This window comes from Loxodonta africana, chromosome 13 (assembly GCF_030014295.1).
Source record: "Loxodonta africana isolate mLoxAfr1 chromosome 13, mLoxAfr1.hap2, whole genome shotgun sequence".
Classification (NCBI taxonomy): Eukaryota; Metazoa; Chordata; class Mammalia; order Proboscidea; family Elephantidae; genus Loxodonta; species Loxodonta africana.
This window is the reverse complement of record NC_087354.1, coordinates 91929917-91956501: the sequence shown is the minus strand read 5'-3', so window position 1 is coordinate 91956501 and position 26585 is coordinate 91929917. Positions and strand designations below refer to the sequence as shown.

General features: G+C 38.3%; 1 protein-coding gene and 1 long non-coding RNA gene across 3 annotated transcripts in view; both read left to right on the top strand.

The window, feature by feature from the left end:
- The window catches only part of MARCHF1 (membrane associated ring-CH-type finger 1), a 118093-nt gene that overhangs the window by 14025 nt on the left and 77483 nt on the right, over positions 1–26585 (top strand). The window lies entirely within an intron of this gene.
- LOC135227291 (uncharacterized) lies at positions 13185–14922 on the top strand. The gene is made up of 2 exons (XR_010317455.1): positions 13185–13451; positions 14691–14922. It is a non-coding gene; the product is annotated as an uncharacterized LOC135227291 (long non-coding RNA).

The window sequence follows — 26585 nt, the reverse complement described above, 5'->3', positions numbered from 1 at the left end:
GTGACATGGGCAGCACATGGGGCTAGATGGGCATAAGAAAGGAAAGGAAAAAAAGGAAAGAGAAGAAACAAACATACAAACAAAAAAAATTAAAAAATGAATTTGTGCTGAGGTAGCCAGTTCTGGGGGTGGGGCAGAATTGGGGTGGCAGCGAGCAAATGCCTGTCTCTCTGGGCAGTCTGGCACAGCCTGTCAGGAAGGGGTGGAAGCAGCACAGGGCCTATGTGGGAGGGAGAAGGAAAAGAGGAAAGATAAAGAAAAATGAAAAATATGATGCTGAGGGAGCCGGCCTGTGGGGGTGGCGCAAACCCAGGGAGGCTCTCCAGACAAGAGGTGAGGCACAATCCATTGAGAAGGGGGGTGGTGCATGGAGCCAGGTGGGTGGGAGAAAGGAAAGGTGGGAAGTAAGAGAGACTAACTACTGCCACTTCTGTCAGTGGCTCCACAAATCTCTTTAATTTCCACAGTCTTAGACTCTTTTTTCTTCTACATTGGATGTATTCACTTTCCAATTAGTCCTATGATTTTCCTCCTCCAGACATTGCCTCTGACCTGAGCTTCCTTCTCATTGCCACTGTTTCATTCCACGCCTTCTCCACACTTCCATCCTCTCCCCATACCAACTCTCTAGGCTACTACCTGTTTTAGTCAGGACTTTTCCAAGTAAAAATGACAGAAACCAATTCAAATGAGCTTAAGAAAGAAAAGGCTGTATTGACCACAGAAACAGGAAATCCAGGAATAGAGAAGGTCTCAGAGACTTCAGAGACTTAAACAGTATGAATCTCTTTCTCTTTCCCCCTCTTTCTCCCCCCACCCCCATTCTCTGTGTCTTGTCCTTATTTGCTCTAACTGCAAAGAAGCTTCCTCTGTATAGCAAGAAAGAAGGCACAGTTCAGGCATTCATTTTACAAGCAGTGACCTAACAAAAAACAGAAGTGTCCTCTTGAAGGATTCATACGTGAAATTCCAGGGAAGGTCTATTATTAGCCTGCCTTAGGTCACATACATATCCTTAGGTCAATCGCTGTCACCAGATGCATGGGGCATTATGCTTGGACCAAATCTTTAGGAGGGAAAAATGGATTTAAAATACAGCTATTGGCAACCCCATAAGAATCATATGTATTGGAGAAGGGGCGTTTCAACAATGGAAAGAGAAGTACCAGTACCAGAAGAAATGAAAGGCGATTTATGAGCAGGGGAAAAAAATCAGTAGCTCTTAACTACATCACCATCAGCTGCCATTCCCCTCCTAAATGTCTTTCTCCCCTTCTCCAACTGCCCATATTTAAGCATGCTTCAAGATTTACCTCATTTTTCTCTTCCTCCATGAAGCTTCTCCAAACTAATCTGGTCCACTACGATCTTTTCTTTCTTGGAATTCTCGTCAGCATTAAAGTCACTATCCTTTATAAAGTGTTCTATTATACTCTAATAATTTCATGTGTGGTAGTAATCTTTTCCCTATAGGATAAACTCTTTAAGTAGGGAGGTCATGTCTTACATCTGTTTTGTGCCCTCCACAGTACTCACAATAATTCTGGAATTTAGTAATTGCTCAAACAGCATTTTTGGAATATCCTCATAATCAGTAAATAGTAAGCAGATTGCAAAAACTACACAGACGATAGTGGGAATCGAGTTGTGCAGGGTAAAACAAATAAGGAATATTGAATTCCATCAATGGTTTTTTTAAAAGAGGAAGACCCCAAAGATAAATATTAACTCCTGATAATGTTCTAGTTGTTTGATGGATTGAATGTATAATTTATGTTATCACGTTATAGCTTTCATATATGTTATGCATATTTTTGTTTCTTCACTGAGAAAGATTTTTAAGGAGAAATTGGATGAGAAAATGGTAAAAATAATCTATATTTTGGCTCATTTTACTGTTACAAGTTGCAACAACTTTAAACTGGGTTTGGGAAAACGGAGAGGGAAAATTCCCCAAAGCTCAGAGGTTCATAGCAGACTAGTATTCCAGAGCAACAAGATCATGCTTTTTGACAAAGTGTTAGCAATTGTAAGATTGAGTTAGATAAGTTTTTTACGATAGGCTTGAGATCATAAGAGAGTTGTGTTTTAAATAGACCCTTTCTCATCTTATCTGTGTACTCATTAATTCATGGGAATTTGCTCTGTGTCAAGGCAATGTCATAAAGAAGCTGGAAATTCCCTAAAAGAGACAATAATTCTCATGCCCTTTGTGGGTTTATATTCCAGTTGGTAAAATGAATAATTAAACAAGCAATCATAAAAAAGATAAAATAAAATAATTCCAAGAATGAAGCTAAGGAAAAACATTGCATCTAGTATAACAAAGCAGGTTTGCCTGAGGAAGTAAGTAAGGAGAAACCCAAAGAAGCGAGTCAAGCAAGAAAGGATTACCTGTTCCAAGAAAAGGAAATGGCACGTGTGAACACCCAGAAATGAGTGAGATACATGGTAAAAAGGATTTCCATGTGGCCAGAGCAAAGGAGGAATGACAGCCAGTCATGCAGTTCCTTAGGAGCCATCTTTAGGAGTTTGAACTTTGTCCAAATGACAAGCTCCTGCAAGCTTATAATCAGTAGAATGACTATCACTTTTGTGTTTTAGATGATCACTCGAGCTGCTGTGGGAAAATAGATTGGAAAAACCAAAGCCAAGGAGACCGATTAGAAAGCCACTGGGACAGTGGCTAGGAGAATGAAAAGAAATGGTTAGATGTTCTAAATATTTCAAAAGAAACTGAACAGGATTTGTGATAGGCTGTGTATGTATTTGCTCACTGGTTTCTGATTTAAAAAGCTGGGTAGATTACAGTACCAGTTTACTATGAAGAGAAAACATTGCTTCTGAGACACATTTAAAAGAGAAAGATGAGTTTTTTTTGGACAGGATAGTTTGAGGTGCAAGACAAGTATCCAAAGAGAGATATCCAGGGGGCAGCTATTTATAAGGGTCTAGATTTTTCCTGTGCTCAACTGCTAACCAAAAGGTTGGGGGTTTGAATCCACCTGGAGGCACCTCAGAAAAATGGCCTGGCCATTTGCTTCTGAAAATTCAGCCATTGAAAACCCTACAAAGCACAGCTCTACTGTGACACACGTGAAGTCTCCATGAGTCAGAATTGACTCAGAGAAACTGGTTTAGGTTTTAGAACAGTTACCTAGAAATTAGATGAAGATTATGAATTCTTGCGCATAGAGGTGGTAATTGTTAAGAAGCCTCATCAACAGTCTGTAAATTGAGAAGAAAGGGAAATGAAGGATCCTATGGAATTTTTTTTTTTTTTTTATGGAATAGCAACATTTTAATGGCCTGGTGGGGGGGACCCATAAGAGAAAAAGCAAAATGGCTGAAGAAGTAGAAAAATTTAGGACAATGTGAAGGAAACAGACAGAATAGTAAGTAAAGAGATGCATTCAAGGCTGGTTTTTTTTTTTTGTTTGTTTGTTTGTTTAATTAGAGGACCCTTGAGATCAGACAGAGAAGTTAAAGATGAAGAAAATTCAGAGAAAATTTTATTTATTAAGGTCCCACAGAGAAGGTAGGAATGGATGGGATACAAAGAACAAAATAGTATTGGCCCCGGCAAGGAAAATAAGAATGTCTTTCTTTGCAATGAGATCAAAGAGAAAATGATAGATGTGTATGTCGTTGTTAGATGTCCTTAAGTCAGTTCCGACTCATAGAGACCCTACGCACAACAGAATGAAGCACTTCCCAGTCCTGCGCTATCCTGATAATCACTGCTAGCTTGAGCTCATCATTGCAGCCACTGAGTCAGTCCATCTTGTAGAGGGTCTTCCTCCCATTGACCCTGTACTTTACCAACATGATGTGCTTCTCCAGGGACTGGTTCCTCCTGGTAACATATCCAAAGTAGATGAGATGAAGTCTCACCATTCTCACTTCTTAGGAGCATTCTGGATGTACTTCTTCCAAGACAGATTAGTTTGTTCTTCTGGAAGTCCGTGGTATATTCAATATTTTTCTTCAACACCATAATTCAAATGCATGAGTTCTTCTTCAGCCTTCCTTATTCATTGTCTAGCTCTTGCAGAATATGAGGCAGTTGAAAATACCATGGCTTGGATCAGGGGCACCTTAGTCCTCAAAGTGACATCTTTTCTTTTCAATACTACAGAGGTCTTTCACAGCAGATTTGCCCAATGCAATGCATCCTTTGATTTCTTTACTGCTGCTTCCATGGGTGTTGCTTGTGGATATAAGTAAAATGAAAACCTTGACAACTTCAATATTTTTTCCATTATCAGGATGTTGCTTATTGGTTCACTTTTGAGGATTTTTATTTTCTTTAGGTTGAGATGTAATCCATACTGAAGGCTGTAGTCTTTGATCTTCACCATTAAGTGCTTCATCTCCTCTTTGCTTTCAGCAAGAAAGGCTGTGTTATCGGCATATCTCAAGTTGTTAATGAATCTTCCTCCAGTCCTGATGCTGTGTTCTTCTTCGTATAGCCTGGCTTCTTGGATGAGTTATACAGCATACAGATTGAATAAGTATGGTGAAAGGACACAATCCTGACGCACACCTTTCCTGGTTTTAAACCACACGGTACCCCTTGTTCTGTTTGAACTACTGCCTCTTGGTCTATGTCCAGGTTCCTCATGAACACAATTAACTGTCCTACAATTCTCATTCTTGACAATGTTATCCATAATTTGTTATGATCCACAAAGTTGAATGCCTTTTCATAGTCAATAAAACACAAGTAAACATTTTCTGGTATTCTCTGCTTTCAGCTAAGATTCATCTGACATCAGCAATGATATCCCTCATTCCATGACCTCTTCTGACACCAGCTTTAATTTCTGGCAGTTCCCTGTAGATGTACTGCTGCAACCATTTTTGAGTGATCTTCAGCAAAATTTTACTTGTGTGTGATATTAATGATATTGATCAATAATTTCCTCATTCTGTTGGACCACATTTCTTTGGAATGGGCACAAATATGGACGTCTTCCTGTCTGTTGGCCAGGTAACTGTCTTCCAGGTTTCTTGGCATAGACAGGTGAGTGCTTCCAGCATTGCATCTGTTTGTTGAAACATCTCAGTTGGTATTCTGTCAATTCCTGGAGCCTTATTTTTCATCAATGCCTTCAGTGTAGCTTGGACTTCTTCCTTAAGTACCATAGGTTCTTGATCATATTCTGCCTCTTGAAATGTTTGAACATCAACCAATTATTTTTGATACAGTGACTCTGTGTATTACTTCTATTTTCTTTTGATGTTTCCTGTGCTGTTCAATATTTTGCCCGTAGAATTCTTCAAAATTGCAACTCGAGGCTTGAATTTTTTATCAGTTCTTTCAGCTTCAGAAATGCTGGGCCTGTTCTTCCCTTTTGGCTTTCTAGCTCCAGATCTTTGCACATTTCACTGTAATACTTTACTTTGTCTTCTGAAGCTGTCCTTTGAAATGGTCTGTTCAGCTCTTTTGCTTCAGCATTTATTCCATTCACTATAGCTACTCTGCATTCAAGAGCAAGTTTCAGAGTCTCTTCTGACATTCATTTTGATCTTTTCCTTCTTTCTGGTTTTTTTTGATGACCTTTCGCTTTCTTCCTGTATGATGTCTTTGAAGTCATCCCACAACTCATCTGTGTATATTTGTGTATAGGTTTACAGATGTCTGATTGAATAAAAGGGTTGGTTACAGGCGTCCCAACAACAAAGCAACAACTAATAATTTGGGAGGGTCATACTCGTTCTAAAAAAATTATTAGTTGTTTATCCAAAATTCAGATTTAATTGAGCATCATGTGTTTATTTTACTAAGTGTGGCAATGCTCAACAGGATAAGATATTGTTGAAATCCCTGCTGGTATTCCCCGTGGAATTATGGGAACTTCAGACTGCAGGAGGTCCAATTTACTTTTGCGGTGCATCTTTCCGATGCAGATTCAAACACGGAAGGCAGTTAAGCATAGACCTAAGTGAGTGACATCATGAAATACCTATTTTTCACATTTAGGACAGTTTTATGTAAGAATCTCCAGATAAATTTGAATCTTAAAAAATAACAGAAATATTTCTTATGAACAGTTCAGTGAGTAGTATTGCTCTCAATATTTATTTAGAGAAAAAAAATATGTTATACTTCTCTTTACCTTAAGCTTTCAGGCAATTATTTCAGACATCGGGAAGACTGGCTCGTAGGTTCACAGATCATCTTGGTCACTCACACATTTGCCATCTGAGCACTGTTAGAACATCTGCACATGTTACCATCTATCTCTCCTTTGGACACACTGTTTTCTGGGGCAGCATCTTTCTGCTCAGAGTCTCTAACTGTGAGAAAGTTCCTTCTAATATTTAATTAACCTGCCTCCTCTTATTTTCTATATGTTGGTCCTAGATTTATATTCACTTACTAGTAGATTTATTTCAGCTTTTGTTACTAATTCTGTTACATCTATTACTTTTTCTGTACAAAAATTAGATAAACATTCTAGTGTCAAAGTCCATTCCACGGGTAAAAGATAAGCTGCCACAGCCTTCAATATTCAGGTGAGAAAGGTCACTCTAAGTGGGAAGTAACCATTTCCAGGAAGGAACAGACTCCCATAAAGTTTGCAAATTTATTTTCTTCCTTGTATCTTTGCCTTTGTTCTGCTGAGTCTTAAAGGAGTTAATAGCAACCTTTCCCTTATTCATTTTAATATCTGCTGAATTGGTGGGAAATACAGATAAAAACATTGCTGGTAACATGCTAGCAGTAAATTACTTGGGATTTTTCAATATAGAGTTATAAGGTCTCACTTTCAGCCCTTTCTTTCTCTCAACTTGGAGTGGTCAAACTTGGAAGAGGTAAAATGAATTTCTGCTCATTTATATGAAAGTAAAATGAGGAAAATAAGATGACTTATAAATATGACACAATGTCTTAGAACTAACTTCTTTTCTTGACATGAACAATTTCATTCATTGTGGTCCTCAGTAAAAATTCAAATATATACTATGCTACTTCATTTGACAGAGTAAGGATTTCTCAAACAAAGAATGAACAAAAACAATGAAATATACACCCACTCCTCACTTATCAACATAGTTTCCAAAGACCGGGTCCTTATGTGAAAATTGGAGTTATGCAAAAATGGAGGATGACCACATCAGATCACAAAATGCTTACTACATCATTACATAACTGTTAAATTACATCAACTGCCAAACCACTGAGAATCATGGCTCATCCAAGTTGACACATAAACTTAACCATCACAGTCAACGTTACTCTCACCTCACCCTTCAGCATTCATAACTGTCAGACATATGTCATTAAGGCACGAAATAGTAGATTTTTTACTATAGTCATAAATGTGAAATGATGGATAATGAGATAAGTGAGGAGTAGCTGTGTGTGTGTGTGTGTATATATATATATAGTGCTCAGCTGCTAACCAAAAGGTTAGTGGTTCAAACCCAGCAGGCACTCCACAGGAGAAAGATATGGCAGTCTGCACCTGTGAAGATTTATAGCCTTGGAAACTCAATGGGGCAATTCTACTATGTCCTAAAATGTCTCCATGAGTCAGAATTCACTTGATGGCAGTGTTTATATGTATATAAATATACATACATACATATATATGTATACACACACATATATAAAACATGAAAAAAAATTGGAAGGACTGTAGAAATAACTTTTTTTATATCTTTGTATCTTTTAAAGGTGCCTTGTTCTTAGTGTTGGGGGGGTTGTTTTGTTTTGTTTTTTTCCTAATTATTCTCACTTTGGGAGATAATCTTTCCAGGAATGGAATGACAATGTCATCAATAATACTGATTATCTTGACTGGTAAATCATCTTACGTTGTCAACCCCAAGTGGATTGATTAATTTCCTTCTAATTTGGCTAAACAAGTCACTCTGTTTTTTGGAAATAGCACGTGTTCTGTAGGCCAATTATTTAACAAGTCACGCTTTTAGAGAGGGAAAGAGAAAAAAAAAATCCCTACTTAAAAAGCCATTTTAATGTAATGTAATGTAAATTTGAATATAAATCAGGAATTTTTCAACCTCAGAAAATTTCCGGCATGTTCTTTCAGCCATTAAAGTCAGTAATTACATATTATGAGGCTGTTTATACTTTACTACAGTTATGTTTTCTTTGATAACTTCTATTTTTGTTAAGTTATATTGAAGTGAAAAATACTGAAAAGAAGGAATGTTAATTAGGTAGAATTTATCTACTTCTTCACTTAAGAACAGAATGTGTTCAGGATTAGTTATTTTGAATTATATGCTATCGTTAATGAACTTACATCTGTCTAAAAATATGCAATTCTCTTCTCTGCCTTAAAAAAGAAAAAAAAAAAAATCCACCCTCTCTGCTCTCTCCTCTCTCACTCATACAAATTCATTTTACAAACCGTTGTGTGTGTATTAAATTCAGGCCCCCTTTTTTTTATATACTTATCCAAGCTGAAAATAAACTGATGAATATTTTGTAAAATGGTTGTTATCAAATCATGATTTGTATATGAGCATTTATTTATAGTTTGAACAGTTCCTCATTTCTAATTACTGTATTTAGGTTTTCATCTTCCTTACATCCTCCGTGGAGTAGTTATAAATTTATTTTAAATCTTCTGCAAGCATCCTCAGACAGAGGTAAATTTAAATGCTGGTGTCTAATTTGGTTCAGAAATTAAAATGCTCCTGCAGCAGGTTCAACAATTTGTACTTCATCCAGAGTGGTCTGACAGTCTGACTCACCACCCTGTTCTCCTTCCTACCTCAGTCAGATGCCAGGGCTCCAGGAGTCTATCTGTTCCCCTTCACTCACTCCTAGGCTTATGCAGGATTGAATCTCCCATGACACAGAAGTTTCTGTGTTTGAGGAAGCTTCTTGGAGATGAATTTTACTTTAGATATTATACTGAAAACTTTCTTCCTCCCCTCAAGGTTGTTCACCAATGGATCATCAAAATCTTTCTATTTTCTGCCTAGTTTGCACTGTCTTATTCTTGTTTGTCCCTTCTGAGCCTCAGCTTAACAAATTCTGATACCTTTGTTTTAGAGACTCTTTGGTCTAAACTAGACCATGACTCTCTCACTATAATGTCCTGCCCTACTATCAAGGGTAACAATGGAGAAATAAAGGAGGAATAAGGAAAGAAAAAAAAAAGATGAAAATAAGAGCTGTATACATTGTCAAAATACCCCAAGCCTCAGAAGAATCCTGGCTCTAAGCAATACTCCAAATCCTCAAAATCGTACCACCTTAGTGGTAGAAATGACCTGAGAGACCGTATTATCTGGCGGTTCTCAATCTTGGCTGCTAGACTCCCCCAGGAAGTTGAAAAAGTGAATACTGCTTCCAAGGCCCCATGCAGATCCCACAGGAAATGTGGCTCAGCGTGGGTACGTTGTTAATAGAACCCCAGGTCATTGTAATGAGCAGCCAGGATTGAGGAACCCCTAATTTTTAGCCCAGTCTCAGATGAATGAATTAACACTTGCAAGATACATATGTGTGTGTCTGTGTATAGCTGCTGTTCTTAGTTACCATCAAGTCGGCTTTGAGTCACGGAGATCCCACATGTGCAGAGTAGACCTGCTCCATTGGATTTTCAAGCTATGACCTTTCAGAAGCACATCACCAGGCCTGTCCTCCAAGGTGCCTCTAAATGGGCTCGAACCATCAGCTTTTCTGCTAGTAGCCAAGTGCTCAACCATTGGCACCATTAAAGCTGGTTTCAGGGGCTGAGAAGTAATTTGTACCAGTTGTTCACCCCCGGGCTCCATTCTAGTGTGTCCAGAATATATGTAGATATATATATGTTTCTTGAAATACATATATGTTGAAATATTAAATATATATATATTTATATATCTGGTTCTTAAATATATACAAAACCTGTTGCTGTCAAGCCAATTCCGACTCACAGTGACCGTATAGGACAGAGTAGAACTGCCCTATAAGTTTCCAAGGAGCGCCTGGTGGATTCAAACTGCCGACCTTTCGATTAGCAGCCGTAGCTCTTAACTACTATGCTACCAGGGTTTCCAAATATATGTAAGAGCCATATATATTTAAAATATATAATATGTATTTCAAGAATCATACTTTCAAATATATATATTTCAAAAACTATATATACGTATATACTACCAGCCTTTTAGTTAGTAGTCATAGCTCTTAACCACTGCACCACCAGGGCTCCAATATATATATTTTTTTTTTTCAAGAGCCACATATATATTATACTTGTTTCGTAAGAAGCAGATAGATAGATATTTCAAGAGATCTATCTATATACATAGAAACTCTGGTGGTGTAGTGGTTAAGAGCTACAGCTGCTAACCAAAATGTTTGGCAGTCTGAAACCAACGGGCCCTACTTGGAAACTCTATGGGGCAGCTCTACTCTGTCCTATAGGGTTGCTATAAGTCAGCGTCGACTCGATGACAATGGGTTTGGTTTCATACATATATATATATATAAATACTCTTTTCTTAAAGAGTCAAAAGTAATTGAATGTATTTGTGCTATAAGAACAGGTGCCCAGTGGCGCAGTGGTTAAAGCACTTGGCTGCTAAACAAAACGTTGATGGTTCAAACCCACCAGCTGCTCTATGGGATAAAGACATGGCAGTCTGCTTCCATAAAGACTTACTGCCTTGGAAACCCTATGAGGCAGTTCTACTCTGTCTTGTAGGGTCACTGAGTCCGAATCGACCCCACGGCAGTGGGCTTGGTTTTCGGTTTTTGTGCCGAAAGGGGTAAATATAGGCTGCATTAGAGTACACGGAAAAGGACCCTGATTCAGGTCTGTGTGAGGAACAGCAAAACACAAAGTAAAATAAAGTATATGACATACGCTTGTATTTGATTTTCTATTTCTTTCTTTAAATGATTTTACATACTTTAAATATACACACATACAATCCAAAAGGATGAAATAGGTAATTGAAGAAATCAAGGCACATGAAAATGAGAATAGAAAAATACTAAATCCACAAAAATGCATACATGGAGGTGTACTACAAGTTTCATCGTTGCTGTGTACCGTGGAGTCGATTCCAACTCATAGTAACCCTGTATTCGGGAGCCCTGGTGGTACAAGAATTAGTTAAGCTCTTGGCTGCTAACCCAAAGGTCAGGGGTTCAAACTCACCAGCCATTCACAGCTCATTGGGAGAAAAGACCTGGCCATCTGCTCCCGTAAAGATTACAGCCTAGGAAACTGCATGGGGCAGTTCCACCCTGACCCTTCAGGGCCTGTATGAGTCAGAATCAGCTCAACAACACACAACAAAAATGCTATGAGTTTAATTCTCAGATGCGCAGTGGCCAAAACAAAGAAACAGATTTTACAGGAAAACAAACTAATTGTTCAGAAGTAACACAGCTTTTCCTAGTAATGAAGATTGACCAAGAAAAATTTCTTTCATTGATACTTACAATGGGGACACTATGGAATATAGTAGATGACATCCTTAGCTGCTTGATTTAATAAATACTTTCAAATACAGTATGCACGCTTTGACAATCAGGCATCAGCAAAGGACAGGATTAAGGTCCTATCATGAATTTAGGAAGCATCAAGATAAATGCTTGGAAGGATGGCTTCCCCAAATCCGAAACTCCCAGGACAATCAATTTTTGTGGGAAAGGGAATGTCAGGAAAGTGAATACCTGTCTCAGCTGGTAGTCTGCACTTTTTCTTGATAGTTAAATAGCTCAAGATTAGTCTTGTCTTTTGTTACCACATAATTTTTGATGGTATGTAATGACTTGAGTACTATTGAAAGTGTGATTTTTGAAATTATTTTGTTTTATTTTCTTTGTTTCATTTTTCATTTAAGTCTTAAACAAAATGTGCTGTTGCAAGAACCTATTGACTTTATGTGTTGTTGTGTGCCATTGAGTCAGTTCCAACTCATAGTGACCCCAGAGTAGAACTGCCCCATAGAGTTTTGTAGGCTGAAATTTTTATAGAAGCAGATTGCCAGGTCTTTTTTCTCACGGAGCGTTTCGTGGTTCAAACCACCAACATTTAGGTTAGTAGCTGAGTGCTTAACCATTTCACCACTAAGGCTCCTTATTGACTTTACAGGAAATACAAAGATGTAGCACTGAAAAAGTCTTCTTGGCTTACATCTTTTTTTTTTTTTTTTTTTAATCATTTTGCATGATCTACTGCATACTATATAATGTCATTTGTAAAAAAGAAAAAAGGTTGGGGTAAAATTGTCTTTAAAATGCTTAGGAGGAGGCTCAGAGAGTAAGGGGGGAAACAGAGTGTGTTTCTTCCTCCCCAGTGTCCCCACCCACATTCCTAAACACCAAGCTAGAGTGACAAAGCACAGCCGTAGGATGTCACTGCCCAGTTCTAAGAGCAAGTGTACCAGTTTCCTACCTGATCTCACAGCCATGCCCGTCAACATCCTTGGGAGACAGCCACCCAGATTCTACTCTCTGCAAAAAATAAGGCTCACAAATGTGTTTAGCATTTGTAGCCTCTTCATACTGTGCCAGTTGTGAGTTAACACACAGGTTGGTTTTCACTATGTTCATCACAATGCTATCTACAGCAAAGTAGATAGACTTAACTCAGTTTCATTTGCAACTTTTTTTCTCCCTGCTGTTTTTAAAATGCAATTAAGAGACCAAACACAGGAATCACCAAACCCTGCATCAATGTAATTTTTTAATAAAATGAAAATAGGTCATTAAGATATGAAATATATATACATACATACGTGTATGTGAAAACTGTATTCTATATCTATAACTGTATATGTATCTGTAGATAGATAGATAATAGATATGTAACCTTCTATTCCAGCTTAAACTGTTATAATTAGACTAAGCTAAAATGCTATTTGGACCCGTAAAAGCAAACTGAAGATACTAGCAATTTATATTCACCATGTACTTTTTTAGATAGTATCCACATAAAGGATAAAAAAAAAAAAGATACTGTTCCAAAATTAGAATATAATTTGAAAATAAAAATCAGCTTTTTATACCATCAAGTTTCTAAATATTAATCCTAAAATTTTACCTTCTCTCTTGCTCTGTGCATTAAAAAAGAAATAGAACAGATTCTCCATCAATTTCAGTTAAGTTGAGGAATATTACAACTGTTTCATATCATATATCAACTATAAATCATCCAAGAATTAAAACAAAATGGAAATTCGTCATAACAGTAAGTTAGTTTTTATTTTATTTATCTTGCATCATGTTTAGTGCAATGGCATACTTGGATAAAATACAATATTTATAACCCATGTTTCCTATTACATTTGTCATTTTAGTGGTTTGTGCATGAAAAAAAAAATGTTCTTTCACTAAACTCCATGTTGAGGCTATACATTTTTAAATGTTTTATTGTTTCTGCTTTCAAATAAAGACAGCTGCTTCAGAGACGTAATACAAAGGCAAAGACGACACGGAAGAGATACAACTGCGTCCGGCATACGTAATTATTGTAGTTCATCCATACTGGGCGTGGGAGGAAAAGACACAAATTTATCATTCAGATTACTTCATAGTGAAAATTCTGGCTGAGAAGGAAAAAGATCAAGAGGTGCTGAAAAGACAGGGAAATAAAATGAAGGCCAGGCATTGAGAAAGGCTCAGTGGACAAAGACGGATGCTGAAGAAGTTCAAACACACCCACAAGTGCAGGCAATTGAAAGTGCTAACGACACAGCCGAAGAAACCCCTTTCAGCTAGAAAATAACAGAGTAATTTGGTTTTAGCTTCCAAGAAACTGAAGCAAAATCTCAGATATGTCTAAATGGAGTGTCTGAATATACACACTTACGTATATCATGGATACGTGCCGTAGCTGACACAGAAGGTCGTATTTTATATACTTCATCGCTACTGTTGTTAGGTACAGTCAAGTCTTCCCCAACTCATGGCAACCCCATGCACATCTGAATGAAACACTGCCCTTCCTACCTAGTCTGTCTTAGTGTGGAAGCTCTGCTGAAACCTGTCCAGCATCACAGCAACACGCAAGACTCCACTGATAGACAGGTCGTGGCTGCGTATCAGGGACATTGGCCAGGAATTGAACCTGGGTCCGAGAATTCAGATAAAAGCGTGTTTCCCTGGCATTGGTGTATATGTGGAGTGGGGAGCACCAACAATTCTTAATAATTTTGAGTCTATATATTGGGATATAGAATGGAAATTGTCACTGATGTCGTTAACACCCGAAAGTGTATATTTTTATTAAAATATAAGTGGCAGTAAGTAGAAAATCTTCTAAGAGCGGCTACGAGCCTCTGAATGTACTGGGTAACCATAATGTTAGAATGGTTGCTCCTGAAGCCGAGCAGGGAGGGCAGGGAAAGCTTTCACATTCACTGAGAAGACACAGCACCTTTCCAAACGGTTCACATATGTAAATCTACCACATTTACTCATGAATTTGTTAATTTATGACAGAAGTAGAGAAAAGAAAGTCAAATGGAGTTGGAAAAATATTTTTAAACCAGTGTATCTTTTATCAGTTTTATTTTAATATCTCCACTAGTGATTATGACAGTAATTTACGGCTACTGTAAAGAAAATTAAAAACGGAGAAAAGCCCTATTTTAGCATAAATTTAATTACCTGAGAATCACTATTTAGATTTTTATATATTTCCTCTAACCTTTGTACATGCATATGATTTTTTTTAATTATACTCATTCTATATTTTCAGTTATGTCTCTCAATGGCAAGATATAAAGTTCATACACATCACTTTCAAAGAATGGAACCTATCAGAAAAAAAATTATTTTTGTCTTAGTGAAAATCCCGTCCTATCAGGACTCTGAATAAAATAAAACTTCTTTTAATTTTATTTTTATCAGGCATTTCATTTGGTCCCACAAAATTATACTTTCTGTCCCTGTGATGGAGCCCCGTTGGCACAGTTAAGCTTAAGATCTCGGCTGTTAGCCAAAAGGTCAGCAGTTCAAATCCACTAGCCATTCCCTGGAAACCCTATGGGGCAGTTCTACTCTGTCCTGTAGGATCGCTATGAGTTGGACTGGACTCGACACCAACAGGTTTATTTTCTTTATTTTTTAATTTATTTTTTGGTCCCTAATCATATTTTTTTTTTTTTATGATTAGGAGACTAATGATTAGAATAATCAAATAGCATAAGAATTATTCCGGATTCTCTGTAAACTAGGAAAATGTGAGTTAGAAAGAGGAAGTAAGAAACCACATTATTATTTGCTATCTGTAATTCTACTGCTATGAGGAAAGATAGCTTTCAAAGTTGATTATAGCTATGTCTTATTTGTAATTCTACTATTTGGAAAAATACTGTCCATTGAAATATCTCAAATCCAACATAGTAGTATTTCTGAGAAAGTTTGAAACTATTTCCTTCTGCTTTTCGAAATGACTATCTCTGTACAGTGTGACTAAGTTTAAAATGAATTGATCAGCCTCAAGGTTACCAAGCGGTGATTGTGGTAACAAACATGCCCAGAGGTCCTGAAAATAGACTAGTCTGACCGCTGTCTTGATGGGCTTTAATTAAAGCCCTCAGTCACTTTGGGGTCTTCTACACTCCCATTCTCCAACAGTTCACCCCACTTTCCTTTTCCCAAAGTAATGCTGTTGTTGTCGCTGCCATTAGGTACTATCACATTGTTTGGCTCCCACTCACAGTGACCCTATGTACATACAACAGAACAAAATGTTGCCCAGGCTACCAATTCTACTTTTACAGTATCTCTTCCTCTGCTCTTTTCCATCCTCACAACCATTGCACTATTTCATGTTCTTATTACCACTGACTTTGTTATATTTTCTTTTGTGTGTTTCTTTCTGATCTGTTGGAGATAACATCCCCAGATTAATCTTTTGAGTAATCTTACTTTCTTACTCAAATTCTTTATCAGGTTCCCATTCCGACTGAACACAGTTAAAGCACTCTGTGTGTGTGTGTGGTAATTAGGTGAAGGAAATGTATTTAAGGCCATCATAATCATACTTTACTTTGCAGCATTACATCCCATTACAATCCTACCCAAGTGTTTATGTTCCTGTGGAACCTGACCAATACTCATACCCAATTACCTGCTTAATACTACTTACTTCTAAGCATTCACTGAGAATACCTTCTACACCTAGAGTATCCTACTAATCTCTTGTCCATCTGACCAAACCCTATCCTGGCTTCAATCCCAATTCATCTCCCACATTTTCCATAGGGTTTAACTTCCAGAATCAACTCAATGGCATTGGGTTTGGTTTTGGGGGGCTTAACCTCTCCCAAGCCCTGGTGACACAGTGGTTAAAGTGCTCTGCTGCTAACTGAAAGGTTGGCGGTCTGAACCTACAAGCTGCTCCACCGGAGAAAGGTGTGGTGGTCTGCTTCCATAAGGATTTACAGCCTTGGAAACCCTAAAGGATGGTTCCACACTGTCCTATAAGGTCGCTATGGGTCAGAATCAACTCAACTGTGGTGTTTTTTTTTAACCTGTCCCACTCCACCATCTCTATACATCTTTCCCTCTCTTGCACATAACAGCACTCGACATGGCACATACCATACTCTGACTTGCATTCTATGTATTTGTGCATTTATAATAAGCTGCCATAGTATAAGCTCCCTTAAGGGCAAAGACTGGGATTTACTCATCTTAGTATTTATCACAGCACCTTCTATAGCCTTGCACGTAGTACAAATACAATAAGCTACTTGTTGAGAAAGTGACTAAGTAAGTTAATGAGTAAGTGAATAATTAATAAAGTCTGACCATTCTTCATTGGAAGTGGCAGGACAGATACAAAACATCAATATTTATCAAGACATTTATTTACCTGAGTAGAAGAGTTTATATGCAGAAGCATATTTCAGATTTAGTGCATTCTTGGCTATCTGTAAATAAATTATCTGTTTTGTCAATTATCCATGACCACTTGAGACTTCCTTTGATGCAATGCTCAGCCAGATGAGATGAATGAATGGACAGAAATGGAAAAAAAGTCATGGTTGAGGATGAGGTGTGAGGATTCAGACATCTAAAAGCCACAAAGAACGGCCCCCCACAAAATCAGTATGAATTAAGAACTTCAGACATACTGAAAAAAGAAAGACTAAAAAGTTATAACTGAATAATTTTTCTGACAGTTCTTCTGTTACCGTGTCTATACAAAATTCCCAGTCCGTATATAGTCTGACCGAATATATTTCCTTAGTTATATCTACATGTTGTTGTTGTTGTTCTTGTTAGGCACCATCGATTCGATTCCGACTCATAGCGACCCTATCCACAACAGAACAAAACACTGCCTGGTCCTGTGTCATTCTCACAATCGTTGTTATGCTTGAGCTCATTGTTGTAGCCACTGTGTTAATCCACCTCATTGAGGGTCTTCCTCTTTTCCGCTGACCCTGAACTTTGCCAAGCATGATATCCCTCGGCAGGGACTGATCCTTCCTGACAACATCTCCAAAGTATATAAGACGCAGTCTCACCATCCTTGCTCCTAAGGAGCATGCTGGTTGTAGTTCTCCCAAGACAGATTTGTTCGTTCCTTTGGCAGTCCATGGTATACTCAATATTCTTCACCGACACCACAACTCAAAGGCGTCAGTTCTTCTTCGGTCTTCCTTATTCATTGTCCAGCTTTCACAAGCGTATGATGTGATAGAAAATACCATGGCTTGGGTCAGGCGCAACTAAGTCTTCAAGGTGACATCTTTACTTCTCAATACTTTAAAGAGATCCTTTGCAGCAGATTTGCCCAATGCAATGCGTCGTTTCATTTCTTGACTGCCGCTTCCACGGATGTTGATTGTGGATCCAAGTAAAATGAAATCCTTGACAACTTCAATCTTTTCTCCATTTATCGTGATGTTGCTCATTGGTCCAGTTGTGAGGATTTTTTTTTTTTTATGTTGAGATGCAATCCATACTGAAGGCTGTGGTCTTTGATCTACATTAGCAAGTGCTTCAAGTCCTTTTCAGTTGCAGCAAGCAAGGTTGTGTCATCTGCATAACGCAGGCTGTTAATGAGTCTTCCTCCAATCCTAATCATTCTTCTTCATATAGTCCAGCTTCTCAGATTATTTGCTCAGCATACAGGTTGAATAGGTATGGTGAAAGAATACAACCTGATGCACACCTTTCCTGACTTTAAACCACTCAGTATCCCCTTGTTCTGTCTAAACAACTGCCTTTTGATCTATGTAAAGGACATAGAAAAGCCAAATGAGCTTTACCTGTCCTTTTGTTTGGTTTTTATCCCTTTTCTTCTCAGTGTATGCAACTATTAAAAATTGAGCCTAATAGTTTTAAGAATACCTGCTTAGAAATATCTCTTCTGTAATTTTAAGTCAATCATATAAACAAACCCAAAAAGACCTTGAAGCTGACATAAAATAAGTGTTTTTAACATGTGTGAAAATACAGGGAAAATCATTATATTGGGATTTTTATTCAATATTTATTATCTATTTACTCATCTATATGTCACCAAAATTATAAGGTAAGATCTAGAAAGATAAATACAATCAGGGAAAATTAATTCTTTTACCCAGATTATGTTCTGACCTTACCCACAGAGTATGGAGAGTGCAACAAAGTGGTGGACAACAGAAAAGGGATTGTCCTAAAAGACACAATCTTTTGACTATCTTGATCTCTCCTGACTTGGGGGGTTTGGACATTTTGAGGTGGTGCTAATATACTGAGGAAGACCAAATCTATTGCTGTGTAAGCTCTGGGTTGGGATTCCCAGGACTACACATGCCTACCAAAAAAAAAGGCAAACCAAACCCATTGCCATTGAGTTGGCTTCAACTCATAGTGGCCCTCATAGCAGCCCTGTAGGACAGAGTAAAACTGCCCCATAGAGTTTCCAAAGAGTGGCTGGCAGATTCAAATTGGTGACATTTTGGTTAGCAGCCTGAGCTCTTAACCATTGTGCCACATACACCAACACGGAGGGCGGGGGGAATCTAATGTTCTCCATAAAACCATGGAGACCTTAGAAAGTCCCCAAAGAAGGCCTAATCTACTAGTCTCATCCAACCTCATGGTGTGACTGAATCATTAGATTGGATGAGACTAGAGGATAATTCCCAAACCCAACCAAGTTTTAAACTCCTGGCATGAGGGAACCAAGTGGAGAAGCTCACAAAAACAAAATGCCCATGAATTCAAATAAGACTTCATCTCCTCTGCTTTTCATTCTTGGCATGTGCTTATACAACAAGACGATTATTAGTTTCTTTTCCACTGCTTTCTATCGGTGTAGTATCTGGTTGGAAAAAATGCAGCTGATTAGTTGTGACCATGGATCAGCCCCAGGAATCACATAAAGAGTCAGGGACACTGTTAAATCACTGTCTTTGTTGTTGATCATTCCCCATGGCTCTGTGCAGATGGTCTGGGGTTTTGACCTAATTTGTCAGTGGTGACAAATTAGGGCATGAAATTAAACTCAGGAAGTCATGCTACGTACCAGGTCGTTTGAGTCGAAAATATTCCTTTGAGAAAACAAAACACTTTTAAAGAGTCATTCATGCAAAAAGTACTATCTTTCCTCTGGAGATGCCAAGAAGATTGTGTGTAGATTCAGAATGACCAGTCCTATAGTTATGAAAATTGTATTAGCTGCTTATAAAATATTTTGTGTTCTTATGTCCTAATTGTTTTTTTATTTAGAGTTTGCAAGATATTTTTAACCTCGGGCTCAATGATAGCTTGCAATACTTATCTTCATCTCTGTTAAGAATATCTTAGTAATCTAGCTTGTGAGGCCTTTCTACTGTAATTCCAAAAATGCACGCTGGTTCCAAATCAGTAAGCGTTACTGGAAACAGCTGTTAGGAAGAATGGTGTTAAATAATGTCTGTCTTTTTCTCTGCTGCTTGTTTAGCAAGTTACTTCTCCTTTCCACTGCAGTTCAGCTTGCTTGGCTTCCTCTGCTGCTCAGATAGGGCATCAAAATGGTACAGCTCAGTGCAGCTCCTCAAATGCAAATTCAAGAGTGCATGGTATGTGCAAGGATCACACATTTCTCACTTTCACTATAATCGAATTTTCCAGAAACATAAACAAAACACTGGTAGTTTGTCACGACTTCTGGGAATTGCTAAATCATCTCACTAAACCAAATCTTTTGTTCTATACTCTTTATAAGTTCAAACAAAAGCTTAAAGCATAGCATCGTCAGCCATCTGTGATCTAGTGCTTAACCATCTTAACACTCTTCATAACTTAAATTATTCTTTGTATCAATACTATTTTTTACATACAAAGAGGATCCTGCTCCCAAAATTCATTAACAGGAACTTATTCAGCTTGTAATGTTAGAACACGCCTGTTGTTGTTACGTGCTGCTCAGTCGGTTCCGGCTCATAACGACCGTGTGTAGGACAGAACGGAGCTGCCCTGCGCCGTCTTCGTAGAAGGTGCACTCGAGAAACAACGAACAAACAGCAAGAACAGCTCTGTGTGGTGTGGTCCGTAAGATGATGAAAGCTCACAACACAGCGAGAGCATCATAGGAAAACAACGGGAGGCTGCCTCATTAAGGGCCTGTGTCTTGGGACGATTTAACTTCTCTGAGGTGTTACCAGGCAGAGAGAGTACTGGGGATAAGAGGAAATTCCCAGAGGCAGACATTAACGTGGGGAACTCACCATCTGACCAGTCATTTTAGAGACAGCAACCTTTATGGAGCACTTCATTCACTTAACCCTCATTAACAGCACTATTAAGGAGGCACTGCTGTTTTCCCACCTTATTGATAAGGAACTTGAAACACAAGAGATTAAGTAATTTGTCAGCACAATAGATGGGCAGAGCTATGAATCTAATGCTGATTGTACTTTTAATAAGCACACCACTTTTTCCCCAATTTTTTTTTTTTTTTTTTTTATGTTATGGCACATGCAGAACATAATAGTATTTGTGAGTCACCGGGGGTTAATCGATAACACACCCAGGACTTCTTAAGCTGCCCTCTAGACTAAAGGGAATCAAGATGACCTTGGCGCCAAAAAAAAAAAAAAAAAAGTTGTCCTTAAGTTGATTCAGACTTCTAGCAACCCTATAGGACAGACTAGGAAACCCTGGTGGCATAATGGTTAAGAGCTAAGGCTGCTAACCAAAAGATCAGCAGTTCAAATCCACCAGGCCCCCCTTGGAAACCGCATGGCACAGTTCTACTCTGTCCTATAGGGTCACTATGAGTCGGGATCGACTCCACAGCCATGGATTTGGTTTTGTTTTTTTTATAGGACAGAGTAGGATTGCCCCATAGGGATTCCAAGGCTGTAAATCCTTCTGGAAGCAGACTGCTGCATCTTTCTCCTGAGGAGCAGCTGGTGAACTCGCAGACCTTTGGGTTAGCAGCTCAGCACTTCAACCACTGCTCCACCAGGGCTCCTGATCTTGACACAATGGTAAATTAAATGTGGCAATGTGTACAGTCCAAAAGTCAAACACAGAACACCCAACAAGGGGGGAAAGCAGACAAAGAAATTAGTCCATGGGAATGGAAGAATGATGGAATTTTTCAACATTGGGTAAGAAATATAAGGTTAGGTTGCTTAATCACACTTCCTCGAGTTTCTTTTACACTTTGCCAAATAATCACACTACCTATACTTGAATACTTTCAGTGATTGGAAATCCACTCTCTCTGCAGAAGTTCATTACATCTTTAGAAAGTTCTATTTTTTTTTATCTTGATATTTCATGGAAATTTATTTTCTGTAACATCCATTCATTGGATCTACTTGTGGGACAGAGCAAGACCAGTTGCTTTTTTACACAATAGCTTTGCACATGTTTAAAGACAACACTGGTATAATTCCCCTCCTCTGCCTTTTTCTTCTCCCTAAGCTGTTAAATGTGGCAGGCAGTATTTCTTTTATTTGTCTCAAAGTTACTACACTCAAATTTTAGAAGGTGGCCCCTTTGACTTAGAATTCTTATATGTGGTAGAAGAGGCTTAGCCATTAATTCAGATATTTTGAATTCTATTGTGTTCCCCCGTCATTTCACTTTCCCAGGCTCCTAATATTTAACATAGATGTTAAATCCTAACATTTCTGGTCTGTTCTCCATAAGTAGTTACAGCTATTCCAATCTCTACAATCATTTTATGTGCCCTTCTTATTCTAATTTCTCCAAAATTTAAGGGTGGTAATAAAAGAACAGTTTCACACAAGCTAAAAAGGAAGAAGTTTAAAAAATGAGTAGTCCAAAGTGTGAAAATACGTCAGGAAAGATAAAGAACAAGGAGATGCCCTTAGACGCGACTATAAAGAGGGCTTTTGTACCTGTTTTAGTCATCTAGTGCTACCAAAACAGAATACCACAAGTAGATGGCTTTAACAAAGAGAAATTTATTTTCTCACAGTAAAGTAGGCTAAACGTCCAAATTCAGGGGTCAGCTCCAGAGAAAGGCTTTTCTTTTTCCGTCGGCTCCAGAGGAAGGTCCTTGTCCTCAATCTTCCCATGGTCAGGGAGCTTCTCAGGTGCAGTGCCATTCTCTGCTCCAGACACTGCTTTCTTGGTGGTATGAGGTCCCCAACTCTCTGTTTGCTTCTCTTTCCTTTTATCTCTTAAGAGATAAAAGGTGGTGCAGACCACACCCCAGGGAAACTCCCTTTACATTGGATCAGGGAGGTGACCTGGGTAAGTGTGGTGTTATAATCCCACCCTAATCCTCTTAACATAAAATTACAATCACAAAATGGAGGACAACCACACAATACTGGGAATCACGGCCTAACCAAGCTGATACACACATTTTTGGGGGGACATAATTCAGTCCATGACAGTACCTTAGCAGAACAGTAACCCCAGTAGTAACGTAGACAGAGGAAAAAATCTCCCTTTCTTACATCACAGGCTTTGAGGTAAACATGACAGACTCCTATAAGCTGAAATGCAGACATGAAAAATTGAGTTGCTTTTACAAAAGCATAAAAGGTATTGCATTTATGGTATTTAGCAGCCATTTTTATTTGTTTTACTATTATTTGCATATTAACAATAGTACTTTATTTTCATGTGATGTTTGAAGCTCACAATATTTTCTCATTTATCTTATTTGAGCCTCACAACAGCCATGTAAGATTTTACCGATGAGAAAAAAAATACTCAAAAAACTTTTTTGAGGCCACCCAGCCTACAGAGAGTAGTGACACTGAATCCCAGTTCTACTCTAAAAAAAACCATTGCCGTAGAGTCACAGTGACCCTGTATGGAGTGCCTAGTGGATTCCAACTGCCGGCCTTCTGGTTAGCAGCCCTAGCTTTTAACCACTACACCACCAGGGTTAGACCCTCATCTAGTTTCCTTTGAGATTTTTCTATACTTGACTGATCTGAGCATTCGAATGTGTCAGCAGCTAACTTGCCTGTATGGAGTTAAAATTCATGACCTTAGCCCTAAGAGCATTTGCTCTAACCAACTAGTTAACTAGCTGCTCAAAACTCTTCAGTTCCAATGCACTGGCAGCAACACCATAGGCAAACCAAATTAGTGGCAGTAGTAGTAATCCCACGATTCCATTACTGTTGTTTTTAGTTGTCCTTATGTCCATTCTAACTCATGGCAACCCTGTGGGTGTGGAGTAGAACTTGTGCTCCCTGGGGCTTTCAAGGCTATGACCTTTTGGAAGTGGATCACCAGGCCTGTCTTCCAAGGAGACTCTGCCTGAGTTCCAACAGCCAACTTGTCAGCCAGTAATCAAGCACTTAACCATCTGCAGCACCTAGGGACTCCTTGATCCCATGACCACTATAATAAACTTAACAAATGTGGTATAGCCTATCCTGTGCCAGGCACAGTAATCCTTTACTTCATCTAATCCTCATGACACCCTAAGAGGTATTTTTAACCTCATTCTACAAATGAGTAAACACTGCTGGTGAGTGGCAGAGAGCAAGGATGTGAGCCAAGATTTGATTTGCTTCTGAATCCCATGCACCAAATAATTCTATATAATATTTTTTTCCTTGACAGTTGTGGAAAAAAAGACAGAACACCAAAAAGGATATGACTTCATCCATGAGGAGTATGAATATCCTATATGCAGATAATGTTTGTCCCTCTTTCTCCCACTTTCAACATCACTTTTTCACCACCATTGTGACTTCCAGTCTTTCAAAACCATCTTTTCTCAGAATACATAACCACTTCATGGTTTCACTTGCTCGCCTGCTCAGCTAGAGTACAGACCCACGACCAGCTGTCTTCATGCTGCGTTTTCTGATGCGTCATATCAGACTGTTAAGCTGTGCTACTGCTAAACACTGCCAAGGCACAAAGCAATGTTAACATACGTCGACTGTAAATTCGTGCTGTATGGTCTCACCAGGGACCTCACAGCTGTGCCACAATTCTTATATTCCCAGAAAAAAAAAAAAAAAAAAACCCAGTGCCGTCGAGTCGATTCCAACTCATAGCAACCCCATCACATCCTTCAAATGGCTTTTTCTAATTATTTGCGCTCTCTGTAAGACCCTAACCCCTTGTCTCTCCCTTCTGTTTAACAGATACCTTTTCTCCTACAACACAGAAGATGATAAGAGCGCTCAGATCCAGCTATTACAATGCCTTCTGCCTCCACCACTGTTTTACCTTCATCCCACTACTGCCTCACTCACAGGAGATGCTGTCTATTCCCCTCCTGTATGCTTTCCACTTTTCCAAAGACATTCCTCTCTCAAACTTTTTTTGTCTTCTCAAGGACTTTCATTTAACAACTGGGCATTCTTTTTTCAATTCGTTAATGTCTACCTCTATATGGCATCTTCACTTCTGCTTATGAACAAGTTCAAGTTTTCCCTCTTAAAAATAACATTGAAACTAAAAATAATACATTCTCTACTGTTCTGTCCCTGCTATACTATATTTCTTTTTTAAAAGGAAAGAGATTATCTCTCTTCACTGGTTTACTCAAGCACTAATGTCTCTCACTGCTTATTACCTTTTATTATAGCTTCTGACCAACATATATTCTAATTTTTTTTTAATCTTAAAAAACAAACAGGTGCCAAGCTTTCAAGCGTAATGGTTAGTTTTGAGTCAAGACTAACATCCAAATTAAAACAGCACACCCATAAAAGCATCCATAATCAGTGTGCTTAAAAATTTAGTTGAAAAGAACATGAACAAAAGGGTAGGTAGGGGAGAGAGGGTTTGCCACTTGAAAAATACGCTAAACGTAAACAGGTAAAAGTGGAGTGAGGAGAGAGTTGACAGGCCTGCACCTGAGGTGCTGTCTGGGGAGTACAGGGAGAATTGCCATTAAGAGTCAGGAAGCCAGACAAGGTCCTTGGAAGTCTCTGCAGGCTCTGACAGCTGACAGTCTCCCCTTGCTTCCCTTTGTCACCACACTGGTCCAGATTTTTATTATGTGCATAGTTAAAATGTTGTTGTTGTTGTTGTTAGGTGCTGTTGAGTCCTGGTCATCCTCACAATCATTGCTATGCTTGAGCCCAGGATTGTAGCCACTATGCCAATCCATCAATACAACAGTTGACCAAATTGGGTCCTTGCCTCCAGGTTCTTTTCTCTCCCTGTTAATTTACCTCACATGCTGGTGCTATCGTTGTCTGATATTTTTTGCATATAGTAAGACCTAAGATAATGTGAATTAGTTCATAAATGAAAAAGAAAATTTCAAAGTTACACAGCCACAATGGCCATCACAAAGATTCTTTTTTTTTTTTTTCTTTAAATAATGAATTATAAAAAAGACCTTATATGGAAAAAAGTACTATTCGGCCAGAGCTAAGAAGCCTTGACAAGAGGTTGGTAGGGCTGTTGAAGGTCACTTTTGATACATAAGACAAAAAAAAAAAAAAATCCTACTTTTCTAAAAACTCAAACTTTGAGGCAAGAGGCTTTAAGCATATATGCACAAAAAGTCTAAAATTTAACTTGTTAGAATTTTGTGGTCTACTGTTTACAGAAAACCAGAAGTTATATGGAAATACCAACTTATGAAAGCCATAAATGGTAAAAGTCTCAACATACGCTGATTACACTGCAGGCAGCCTGTTAAAATACCAAGGTGCCAATAAAACTTGTGATTTCAATTTGTTTCTGTCACTAACCAAACCCATTGCTGTCAGTCGATTCTGACTCCTAGCGACCCGGTAGGACAGAGTAGAACTGCCCTATAGGGTTTCCAAGGAGTAGCTGGTAGATTCAAACTCCCGATCTTTTGGTTAGCAGCCGAGCTCCTAATCACTGCACCGCCAGGGCTCCACCAATATGGATTGCCAATGATCTTTACAAAATAACTCAATTCTCAAGCCTCAATTTCCCATTAGGTAAAAATGCATTAGAATTACAAACATTTCACAATGTAATTTTTTTTGGTTATTAAAATCATTTTCTCTAGATAATTATCCTACTGGAAAAAAATGTTTATGTTCTCATTACTGTATTTTCATTTATAATTCAGCATTGTGGTTTGTGTGAAGTGTATCAATTTAAGAATTGTTTAATTCTCTTTTTAATGGCGTTATCACATTATTTTTTATTTCTAGTAGATTTTGGAAGTTAATATTAGGCTCTTAAAATCATTTAGAACAACCTCAAAAAGTTTTGT